We start from the raw sequence: 11625 nt of genomic DNA on the forward strand, positions 1-11625 counted from the left end.
CTATCCAGATCATTTTGTTACCTGTCCTAGATGTCCCTGCTGCTTGTGCCAGTCTCTGCAACTCCAGCAATTTGGTCTTAGCGTGAAATCAGGCCAGCTGTTCTGTGCCTGGGCAGATGTGGCTGCCAAAGTGCAAGCCCACCTTCCACAGCTGTCGCGTGGGTGGTGGTGGGGTAAAACTCAAGCTCAACGTTGGAAGGAGCTTGGGAGTCTTGTCACTTCTTTATAAGGAGGAGCTCAAAAGAGGTCATCCCTAAAAGTGTTTTATAAGGAAGGGGAACGTGGGATTTGGGGAATATGGTCATCAGTGTGGCACCACTATGCAGTTGTGAATCTCTGCATGTCCCAGATACTGCTTTTCTTATTAAGCCTATGAAGGGTAAACTAAATGGGTCAACTCTAATGTATTCCTTGAAAAAAGATTTATTGGCACTTCTGCCAAGCTCCTAGACCCTGGGGAAAGTGGGACTTTCATGTGGAATAGACATTCCACACAAATTCCAGAGGCGCTTAGGAAACAACCCAAGCAGCACTCAAGAGGTGGTAGACCAAGCTCCAAGAGGGCCCAAGATGCTGCCACGCATCATTAAGAACAGGCTTTTGTTAATCCAATTCAGGTATTCTGGTGCTTAAAGGGCAGAAGAAGAGCTCTCAAGAGCCACGACAGGAACCCTGGAAATTATGGAAGTTAGATGTTGTGTAGAGATTAGGGTGTTTTGATGAAAGCCACAATTAAAATTTTATGCTTGAAACCGCAGTTCAAAACTGATGCCTTGTTTTTCTCCTGCTTTTGAAATGAGGGCTAGGCTAGATTCGCTGGCACCTGCACCCAGTTTGATTTAAATAGTTTTAGGACATGCTAATACAAACCAGTTCCGTGCTCAATGAAGAGTTCAGCATTCTTTTTCTTAAGTGCTAAAATTCCTCCGTATCTGACTGTCTTCCTGCAACTACATTTTAGAAATGTAGTCGGTCCATAGTTACAGTCCTTGGTCTTGAAGAACCATGTAAAACAAATATATTTTGAACTTTAGAAAGCTACAGGATTTCTTAGAAAGTGTCACTTTATTACTTGGCATAGACTTCTACTTGGACATTTATTAGGAGTTAAATACGCTAATTATAAAATCCTTCCAATGGCTCCAGTCCATCTAGCCTTCATTTAGCCTTCACCTGGCTCTTCTTGCAGTTGCTGGATGCTTTGTTTTAAAGTAACGCTTCCCACATCCTCAGCCTGCCTCCTGTTTTGTGTAGTTCTCAAAAACACTGTGATACCTTCTTGCAAGTCCAGTCACTGCTTTGAGCCTGCACAAATGGGAATCATCAGCAGTGTGAAAAACAGCGTTAAGCAAAGCTATTGATACAATGTTTACTTTCTATATATGAAAGAGAGGGTTTCGTTATCTGCCTATTAATAGAAAAACACCAAAATAAAGGTGAATATGTGTAAATGCGGTGCAACGAGGAGCTCCATGATCTGGCTGTGTTTGCAGACATGTTCATGACAAGCCCTGAGGTTCTTCAACTCTTAGGAAGCAAACCTGAGGAGAATGTTTCATAAACTAGTTGCAAGCATTGCTGAGAAGGTGATCTCTGGGGACTCCACGAGAAAGGGGGCAAAAAGAGCTTGTGAGCTCCTGAAGCTGTGCCAACCTTCCTTTGCATTGACAGGGTGTGACCGGCTTTAGAAGAGCCAGCTGTCTGTTTATGGCTGCCTATAATTTCCATGGAGAATGTGAGTGCTGATGGCTCCTCTGAAGATTAGCACTTGGGGCAGAGATACGTGAATATAGATTAACACATCTCACTTAGGCAACCACCGTGAAAACATCGGTGCTCTTGAGGTGCCAGCTCTAAAAGTGCTTTGGAAGCCTGTCCTTTGCTCTGAGACGGTGTCTTCGTAACCAGCTTTGGACTAACCTATTTTTTCCTAAGTAAAAAAATCATTAAAACATGCAATCCATGAGGCTTATTGTAATTTATATTGTTTCCTTACAGGATTAAATTTACCAGTTTGGAGGAGGGAAACAAAAACCTAATGAGGAGGCCAACACGAGGAAGGAACCACGGCCTGTTTCCTTTCTTTTTCTGTGGTGGATTTCATTCAAAAGAAAATTGAAGCTGGCAAGACCCTGTTTTTCCCCTGCAATTTATTTAAAACCTTGCACGCATTTGGATACCTTGTGATTTCAGAGAACTATGTGAAGATTAAGCTTTTGCTTACTGATACATGGCATGTACTCTTTCAGTCTTTTGTGTTTGGTTTTGTTTGATTTTCCACTGCAGCGCTGCATCTTTGTAAGGATTTTTATGCTTTCACCAGCAATGTCTTAAACACATTAAGACAACACATTTGGTGTTCACACTTCTTCAGTAATGACTGTACAAAAAAAGCCAACGGTGGCATAAAGGACTGTGTGTTTTCTTTGAGAGTCGTGCATATTTTGCAGCCAATGGAATGACTATTTCTGCCAGAGCAAGCCCAACTTGTTGGATCGGCTGACAATTACAGAACCTTGCCACTATTCCTGAAGTGTTGTTGGGTTATTTCTTTTTCATTATCTCCTCAGACCATTCATATCCATTTTAAAAACATGGCAATAATTGCATGTTTACTTCAGTACTCTGAATTTGGTTACTCTGCTTAGGCTACGTAGCATGCCAGTTCTCAAAATAGGCCTGTGAGAAAGACAAAGAAAAACGATGAGATGTATGCAGCTGACAGATACACAATGAATTCTTTATGGTTTTCTTCCCTTTAAGAATATTTATTTCTTTTATGGGTCTTGGCTAACATCTCTGTGTTTTTCCTCACACTATTTACCTTTTGGAATGTTTTCTTGAAAACAGAGATGATGAAGCGGTTCTGTTTAATTCAAGGCAGATACTAAAGTACAGAAAAATTTTTGTTGAATGAGCCATTAAATCTAGCTGTGTTACTTTGCTGCACAGAAAGCAAAGTGGAGAATTTTCCCTATCCCAGACTGTTTGCTGTTCCACACCAAAGCACCTTTCAGGTTATTTTCCATAGGTATTCTGAGCTGATTGGAAGGCACTACCAGGTACTGTGTCTTTAGGTAGCTTTTCTCAATGAATCATTCAACTGCAAACTTTGCAAGAAACAAAATTGTGTGATTTTAGAAAAGGAAGCCCCTGCTACATTTTGGCTGGGGAGAACATTGTGTTCAGGGGTGTGATAAAACTGCCCTGACCATATGAAATGCTTTGCATTCAGGGAGGGCAGGGTATGGTGCAAAACCCACTGATGAGTTATAGTCCTGCTTGGACACAAACGCTTGCTAGGCAATATTACTCTACACAGAAATTTGACATCCTTTGCTTGCTGGATGCATTGAATTGCATCTTTAAGAAGTGTGGTAACACTTTGGTTAGCTTTCAGTGTTTAAAAGGAGGGGGAAAGGATTTGTGCTACTGCCATCTTATTAAACTCCAGCGGTGTTTAATAAGAAAAAAAAGCACCCAGTAAAGCAAATCCTTGAATGCACAAGTAGCTACAAAAGGCCTCTTAATGAACTAGGATACGAGTCTACGCTTTCAAAGAGCTGAACCATGGAAATATTCTCAATATTTGCACAGCCATTAAAAGACAATTTTCCCCAATGACATCTCTGTTTCAGGATCTGGTAAAAGCCATCTGAAAGCCACTTTCAGTCACAATCCTATTTAGAACTTACTAGAGTATTTCCCCTGTGTTTATGAGGGGGGAAAAGTGACCACTGAACTTTTGAATTTATCACAGACTGAAACTGCCTTAGACGTGTTTTTTTTGGGTTTCATGTTTCTTTTTTTTTGTAAGAGAAAAGTCTTTTATACATTATCTTTGCTACTTAAATCGTGTGCAGTTTGATGATTAAAATTAGCTATTTTTAGAAAAAAAATTGCTGCAAAAATCTGAAGAATTTTTGAAAATGTAACAAAATATTTCAATTAGGAATATAAGGGTAGTTTCATAGACGCATCTACTTGGCAGCTTAAATTGGGAGGCAAGCAATTATGCTGCTCAGCTGAACATCTGAAGGTTTAATATAGAGAGTAATTCCCCAACTGTTCCCACAAGCCTAGCACATTACTATCCGTAGTGACTCATGTACAGTGTTTGCTTAAGGTATGTGTGTGCGTGCACGCACGTGTGTGTGTGTACACACACATGCACGTGAGATTATCTTCTCTGCCCCATTCCCACTTTTAAGCAACCACTGGAATAAAGTTGGTCCAAAAATCTTCAAACTCAATTGCCCGAAGGAGAGTGCATAAATTTCTAGGTTCCTAAACAGTAACTGGATTTTCAGCAGTAATGAGGTTATCTCGGCTACCGATCAATTAAGGAGTGACCAGGATCTCTTACTTATGCACCTACTTCCCAGGTGCCCTGATTGCCTGCGGTGACGCGGGTTTGCTGCTCTCCCACAGATGCTCTGGGCCCTGGGGATGTTCTCCCGGCACCGAGGGGACCTGGGCTCAGCAAGCTGGTGTCATTCGCATCAACACTGCAAATTGTTCTTCTGGAACATCAAATCTGCTGGGAAACATCAGGGTTTTTTGAGAAAGCAGAAGCACCTTTGTCCAGGGAACAGATGGTACAGCCTTATTCCCCCTTTGTCCTTCCAGCAGAGCCCTTACCTGCATGGTTAACCTGATTGACACCCGTCAGTTAGGACCCCCCCGACTGCCTCTCCAGCATCTTGCAGAAGTGGCGTTTTCCCCATAGCTCTTCTCAGTGTTGTGGAATGGACTGTTTAAACCGCCTTGGTGCTCTTGAAACAGCTTCAGCAAAGATCAGTAGTGTTACCCTCTTTTTCTCTCATCCTTCCCAAATTGGTTCCCTGCAGAATCTCCAAAGGGGCAAGAAAAAGTGGCCTTGCCTTCCAGAAGCACTGCGGGTGCCAGGAACATGGTGTTTCATGCCATCAATAGTAAAAAATGGGCTTAAGTGACCAGTAGTCTCAGGGTCACAGTCCATGAGAAACTGTGGGACTCGCCCAGAGTCAATAGCCGGCAGCAGCGTAACTTTCATTTTCCTACTGCTTGGCTGATCCCCAGTAGACCCTTCCTGATGATACTGAGAGGATGTGGCTCTGCTGCAAGGGGGGAGAGCAGCCACAGGGCAGCAGGTGTAGTAGGCAGACAAAAATGGGACGACATGTTCTAACTCTGAGATCTAATATTAAGTGAACAGGGAAAGGAAGACGGTGATAGAGATGGTCTGCACAACACAGAGATTCCTTACAAGTTCGAGTTCACAGAACCTGACTTTACAAGTCAACCAGCTGGAGATGGCTTAGTCCTCTCTCCTGCTGTGTTCAGATCAGCTCTAATCCACACCCAGCAGGCACCGCAGCAGTCTGGACACTCCAATAGTGCTGACATTACATGACTGTATGGTGTCCCGGATCAGTTGGGTCCTTTTAATTCTCACTATTGTTTTTAATCAGAACCATGGTTTTGGGTAAGTCGTCAGTACATGCAACACTGAAAAATCCATCTGCAGTAGACAGAGGCACTGGGGTTTCCGCTTCCTCTGGTGTGCAGGGTTCTGCACTTCAGACTCCTGGGGAAAGAAGGTAGGATAGTAAATTCCCAGTGGACTGGTGGGTGACGTACACCCGTGTGCTCTGTGTCAGTGCACACAGCCAAATGTGTAGTCGATGCTCTGGTATGCTCATTTACAAAATATTCATCTGTGAATATTACTGGGTTTGTAATCTTTGTTATATAAAATGTTTAGGCTGTACAGACTGGGGAGAAAAATGCAGACACCCCATACAAACAGAATCACGTTGCATTACTGAGCATAACAATACTCTCCCCTACCAGCATTTAGGCGGAGTGACTGTATGCTACTGCCTTGCATTTTTCACATAAGCAAAAAATCTAAAAGTAAAGGATGCACTAATAATTCCCATCCCCCAAAATACATTTCAATGGTGCTGCATACAAAATCCCTGCTTGCCAGCTTCCACGTGGATTTTGGTATGGTGCACTAAGAGGTGTCCTTTTTTTAACAAATAAAAACGGGGGGGGGCAGTTCATGAAAACATTGTTAATGTAATTAAATATATATATACTTCAGAAGAACAGCATAGTAAGCAGTACAGTAAAATAAATGTCGCATTATTTGTTACACCTTGTAATTTGTCTGTATTATGAAAGATGTAATGGTTTGTCAGCTGTAACTGTTGTTTTCTTGTAACATCATATTGAATAAAGTGTAGCAGAATCTCTCTTCTCCTTCGTATATGTGATCTAGACCTAACCCAGGGAATAAAGCCTTTCTTTTACTTTTTGTTCCCGAAAAAAAGAACAAGGAAATGGTTGTAAACAACAGATTTTTAAGGAATTAAAAGTACTTGGAAGCGGGCAGGCACTAGACAGTAATTAGTTGAAAAGATTAGGCACCAATTCAGTCAAACACATGAGCTTAATCGAAACTACAAGGCAGTGCTAACTATGCAGGGCAAGGGTCTTCGCATTTCTGTCTGTCCTAGTTAGTAAGTTAATTATTCGGTGTCTCTTTCCATTTTGTTATTTGTGTGACAAGGGACATAGGCACATATTTACAGTATACTGGGATTTAATCGAAGTAGTAGAAGGGCCAGTTTTCTGGCAAAAAAAAAAAAAAAAAAAAGCCCAGGTCTGATTTACTAATCATTATATAAAACCCTGATTTAACTATCTCATTGTATGGAGAATAAACTCTGGTTTACTGCAACTTCTCTTGAAATAGAAACCTGATAATTCTGGTGGAATATCAGGCTAAACATATGATATGCGTTCTTCACAACTTTGATACGGGAGTATAATTTGCACCTGCTTATACCTGGTTAGTTATCTCAATCAGTGAGTATGTGATGCTTGGATTCTTAACCTGTTTATTTATTTGTGCATTATAGCATGAGATAGGCAAGTGTTCAAGCACACTGAATATAATCAATATGTGCCTTCAGTATTTTCTCCTCCTTTCCATTGCTTCTAGCTTTTTTGGTACCAGCATCTTGCTAGGACCTATTTTTAGACTATCAAAGCTAAATCGATGCAGCTTGCATAGACTTGGTTAGAATATTTGACTGAAATGTCAGAATATGCTGTTTCAGCAAATGCAGGAATCTATAGGAATCTGTTGGTTTTAACATCATTTTGCTCTGGGATAGGGGGTGGCAGGAGAGCAAGTGTTTGTACTCTCTAGGCTGATGGGGAAGCCACTAGCCTAGAATATCGATAACGGAGGACTTAAATTCTGGTCTTGGCTCTAGCTGATTAGGAATAATTGAAGATAAAATAGTCTTCCTTAGAGTTATCACAATATAGGCTTGATTGTGGGTCTTCAGTGTCCCAGGTTTTACCTGGTAGAATCATGTTCTGGACCAGTTCTGATGGCAAAGAGAAGAATCCCCACTTTTAAATCTGGAAAGCTACTGCAAAATTACATCAGCTGCACCCAGAGGGCATTGCACAAAACCAAACCAAGGAAACACGTGCATCTTCATCTATTTCTATTTTAGCCCCTGTTCTCACTGGCTAGGGCAAATTTAGGAAGGCGTTGCCTTTTCGTAGTCTAGATGAATAATTTGTGCTTTCAGCTGAGGATCTGATTTGTTTGGTATTCCTGACTCACTACTTGTGTGGCAACTTTAACCTACAAATCTCTCAGATACAAATGAGGACTAAGAATTATTACCTAAAAAGGTTTGTATGTTTGAGCACTGGGTACCAGGAAGCAAATTCAGAGTGAGCTTTTAATTATGTAGTGTAATCCTTAAAGCCGTCTCCTGACCCCCTTGGCTGCACTCCTAGCCTGTCTAGCCCCAAGGTTTTCTTCCTAAACTAGCCTGGCTGCTACAGCAAAGCAAGAGATGCACTTAACTAGAATAGCAGCCATCCCTCCCCCGAGAAAAGAAAAACCAGAGGGAAGGTGTTGAGCAACCTTGTGCCACTAGGTTAACACATACAGTTTCTAAATAATGCCTCTCCTTGTAAACCTCTGCACGGTAAACCCTACAGCAGCGGAAGGGCTTGCTGCTACCAGTGGGGGGTGGTGTTACGGACATTAGATTTGAGAAGCTTATATAGCACATGGGCGAGGATAAAGGGATACAAATCAGAGAAAAAAACCTGAAGAGATTAAAAAAAAAAAATCCAGGGCCAAGTATTTACTGTTCATTCCCCTTGCGAGTGGTGTTATATATTGTCTGCAGTGAGTCATGCTGAGAGCGAGCCAGGCACAATAATAGCTGAGAGCAGTCCTGCAGCCCCTTTGTTATTGCCTGTGCTGGCTGATACTGAGTTGGGTGAAAGAAAGTGATTCCAAAAAAAATTTTCTTTTCTTTTTCTCCTGTTTCCCAAAGGGCCCAGCAGTGATTGTTGGGGCTGTATTACCTTGAAAGAACTGCTAAACATGTTTTCAGATTAATTTTCCAACAACCGATACAGAGATTCACATAAAACACGTGACAGATTTAAGTGCTATACAACAAGATACTGCAGTGCTACATACCCTAGGAAAGTCTTGAGGCCTAAGAAGATTTATGATATCATAGAAATATTTCAACCTCACCTTTCAACTGGAATTAGGACTATGGCGTAGGTTTCAAAAGGGTAGGTGTTCATCTTACAATCCAGCTAATTATAATAGTTTGCCCCCAGCTTCCACCTGAGGAGCTCAGAGATATTCATGCATTAATGAAATGAACTGTACACACAGCCCTGGGATATACTGTATATATGTAAAGATCCATATTTTGTAGAAGGAAAAAAAAAAGACCCCCAAAAAACAAGGCACAGATTCAGTTCTCTATTTTTAAAGCTTTACATGAGCACAAGCACCCAAGAGAGTATTTCACTTGGTGTTTGGTGAAGACTGAGCATTCAAGATACTTTTTTAGAATAGTTTATCACAAAACCAAAGAAGTGTAACTTCTATGTTCAAAACAAGTGATGTTTCACTGTATAGGCAGATGGAAAGGTACCGGTTCATGACTTGACAAAGTGTTGTGGTCTAATAGGACTGTGAAGAGTTGTTCGCTGACCAAATGCCCGGCATCATGTCAGCGTGGAGCAGGAGAAATTGCATGTACCATCAAGTTGGCTTTGCTGGGAAATACTGTAAACATGAACTGCTGCTTGGCTGCATCGGGAGATGTCAAACTCTTCAGAGACCATCTCAGATGTTCTTCTATATCCCAATTTTTTTTCACAACATACAGCACAGACAGCAAAGCAGAAGTGATTCTCTGCTTGGGAGGTAGTGCTCTACAGAAATAGCCCCTTTCATATAGGTGGTTAACATTTTATAGAAACTTCTCTCCCAGCATGCTGTTCTGGCCCATTACATGTAATAAATGCAAACCACTGTAGCCCTAACATGCCCTTTTTATGTACGTTGCTGGCTGCTACAAGTGCTCGTCTATCTGCTGAGCATTCAGAAAACAGCCCGGCGCAGGGTATTTTGGAACACAACTGCCCCCTTGGTGGGGATGTGAATCACGAAAGAGCTGCACTTCTGGTCTCCCACATCCACTAGGTCCTTTCCAGAAATGCCTGTTTGCATCTGGGCAATGTCTCTGTTTTCACTGCCAGCTGTTTAGCTTGCACTCGTGCATGCAGAGTGACTAATCTGGAATAGCAGGAACCTGTAATTTTGGGAGCAGCTCCATTAGCGGTCAGAGGTACCCCGCTCTTCTGCCAGTCCAGAGAGAGCAGCAAATGAGCTCTGCTTGGCAGAGCGGTGTTTCACTTCTCCATAGCTCCAGCTGCTCACAACATCCATCAGTGGAGTAGGACCAGAGGTGGAGGAAGCAGGAGAGAGGGCATGAGACAGTGTGTGCAGTCTAGGGGCAAGGCCATGAACCTGGCTGTGGTTAGGAAATGGTCACGGGCAAGTTCCCTTGTTTTAGAAATCTCCTGAATGTTCACCCTACCGCTAGCTGGGCCCTTCTTTTGTAACACCCACATAAGAAAGCAACATTTGGCTATCCTCCCAAACCCTTTCCCCAAGCAATTGTAATTTAGATTTAGGACAACCAATTGATCAAAGGAAAGGGGAGAGTCTCATAGGGTTTCAGATGAGCCCTTACAAGTCCCTAAATATGAGGAAGTGTGCTATACACTCACCACCTGTAATAACATGGAGCTTTGAACACCCCGGTGTGTTTCTGCAGCATTAGCCAGCAGGGTTTCCTATGCCAGTGCTGCCGAAGTAAACAATACACAGTTTTTGGTAGAGGAGGCTTGTGACAAACCCCGGTTCAGCAGCAGTGCCAGGTGGGCTGGAGAAGACGCCACTTCAACCAGGGAAAGGAGCCGGGGTCTGGAAATTACATTGGCTTTTACTGGAGGCCTGATAAAAAACCAGAGCTAAAGCAGTGTTGCCCCCTGCCATCAGGACTCTTGGCTGCTCCTTATTAGCGCTGCGTCAGTCACTGTGCGTAAATAAAAACATTGGTGGCTCACTTGGTATTCTCTCACCCCCTCTGCCTGACAGGACTGTGCCAGGTACGCGGCAGCTTTACAGCAGGAAACCCTCAGTGCCTTTCAGAACACTGAGCCCGGTGAATTCCCACACCTGCGGCTGGGGCTGCTGAGCTGCTTCACACCAAAATATTTTGACTGCAGGAATCTGTCTGGTAGGAGAATGTGCCAGGAATGAACAAGGAGCACATTTACATTTGCTGGCCTTGCTGAACACCACTTCAGATGCCCCGTTTTTGCGCAAACACACGTTTCTCAGCAGCTCTGCTGGTGCAGGCCCAGAGGTGCTGCAGAAGGGCCATGGACAAGATGGTTGACAGGGCATGTGAAGGACAGCTGATGGGAAAGAAGGGACCTTAAACTGAAGTGCGTTCAAGGGCTGTCCCACAGAAAATGGAAGCTCTGCTGTGCCAGAGGACAGCGTTACTAGTAACACCAAGGCCAGACCGGTGTGACTCCCTCCCGGTGGCCGAGGGAAGCAGTGGGGCGGCTCCCCGCAATGCAGGGCAGCACCGCCACCCCTCACCGGGGGTCCCCATGGGCCGGGGCTGCCCACGCAAGGCTCGCTGCTGGGGAACTCTGGCACCAACGTGAGGGTTCAAGACTTTCGCTGATCTTTTTTGAATGTTTTATGAAATGACTCTGTGAATGGGGGTTCTCCTTCCCTCAGCCATGGCTCCAGACTGGCATCAGACTGCACAGTGCTGTCAGGCAGGTAGAGGCTGGGTACTAGTTGCTGGGAGAAGCCAGAGCCCTCCCTCCCCTCACAGCACCCCCCTCCCCAGAGCGCACCTTTGAGGTGTCCTGAACTGCGAGTACAGCCTGGGCGTCAACCCCTGCAGCTGTTCTGCTGATGGCTTCAGGGGACTCTCCAACCCTTCCTCTTTTCACATCCATCCAAATATCATCACCTGCCAGGGTTTCCACCAACTCAACGCATTTGAAGGCACTTTGCTATGACCCAGCAGTTCATATGCAACACCTTCAGTCCTGCTTAATGCATTGCCTTAGATCCCTAATCTGCCCTCAGATACACCCGTGCAACAGCCAGTGCAGTAACAGGGGTTTGTGCTGGTGTGTGACTACCTGAAGATGGAATTGGACTCCATGCCATCTGTAAAACACCGTATCAAACTCACA

The 11625-nt window shown here is 43.6% G+C and overlaps 1 protein-coding gene across 2 annotated transcripts in view; it reads left to right on the forward strand.

Annotated features, from left to right (window-relative positions):
• CDK14 (cyclin dependent kinase 14) overlaps positions 1–6242 on the forward strand; it is a 325979-nt gene extending 319737 nt beyond the window's left edge. For both annotated transcript variants that reach the window (XM_075082795.1, XM_075082798.1), the window contains one exon: positions 1999–6242. The gene's annotated coding sequence lies outside the window, so the exon portion shown is untranslated. The remainder of the gene's footprint in view (positions 1–1998) is intronic.
• The last annotated feature ends 5383 nt before the right edge of the window (positions 6243–11625 follow it).

Source organism: Phalacrocorax aristotelis, chromosome 2 (genome assembly GCF_949628215.1).
Source record: "Phalacrocorax aristotelis chromosome 2, bGulAri2.1, whole genome shotgun sequence".
Taxonomy (NCBI): Eukaryota; Metazoa; Chordata; class Aves; order Suliformes; family Phalacrocoracidae; genus Phalacrocorax; species Phalacrocorax aristotelis.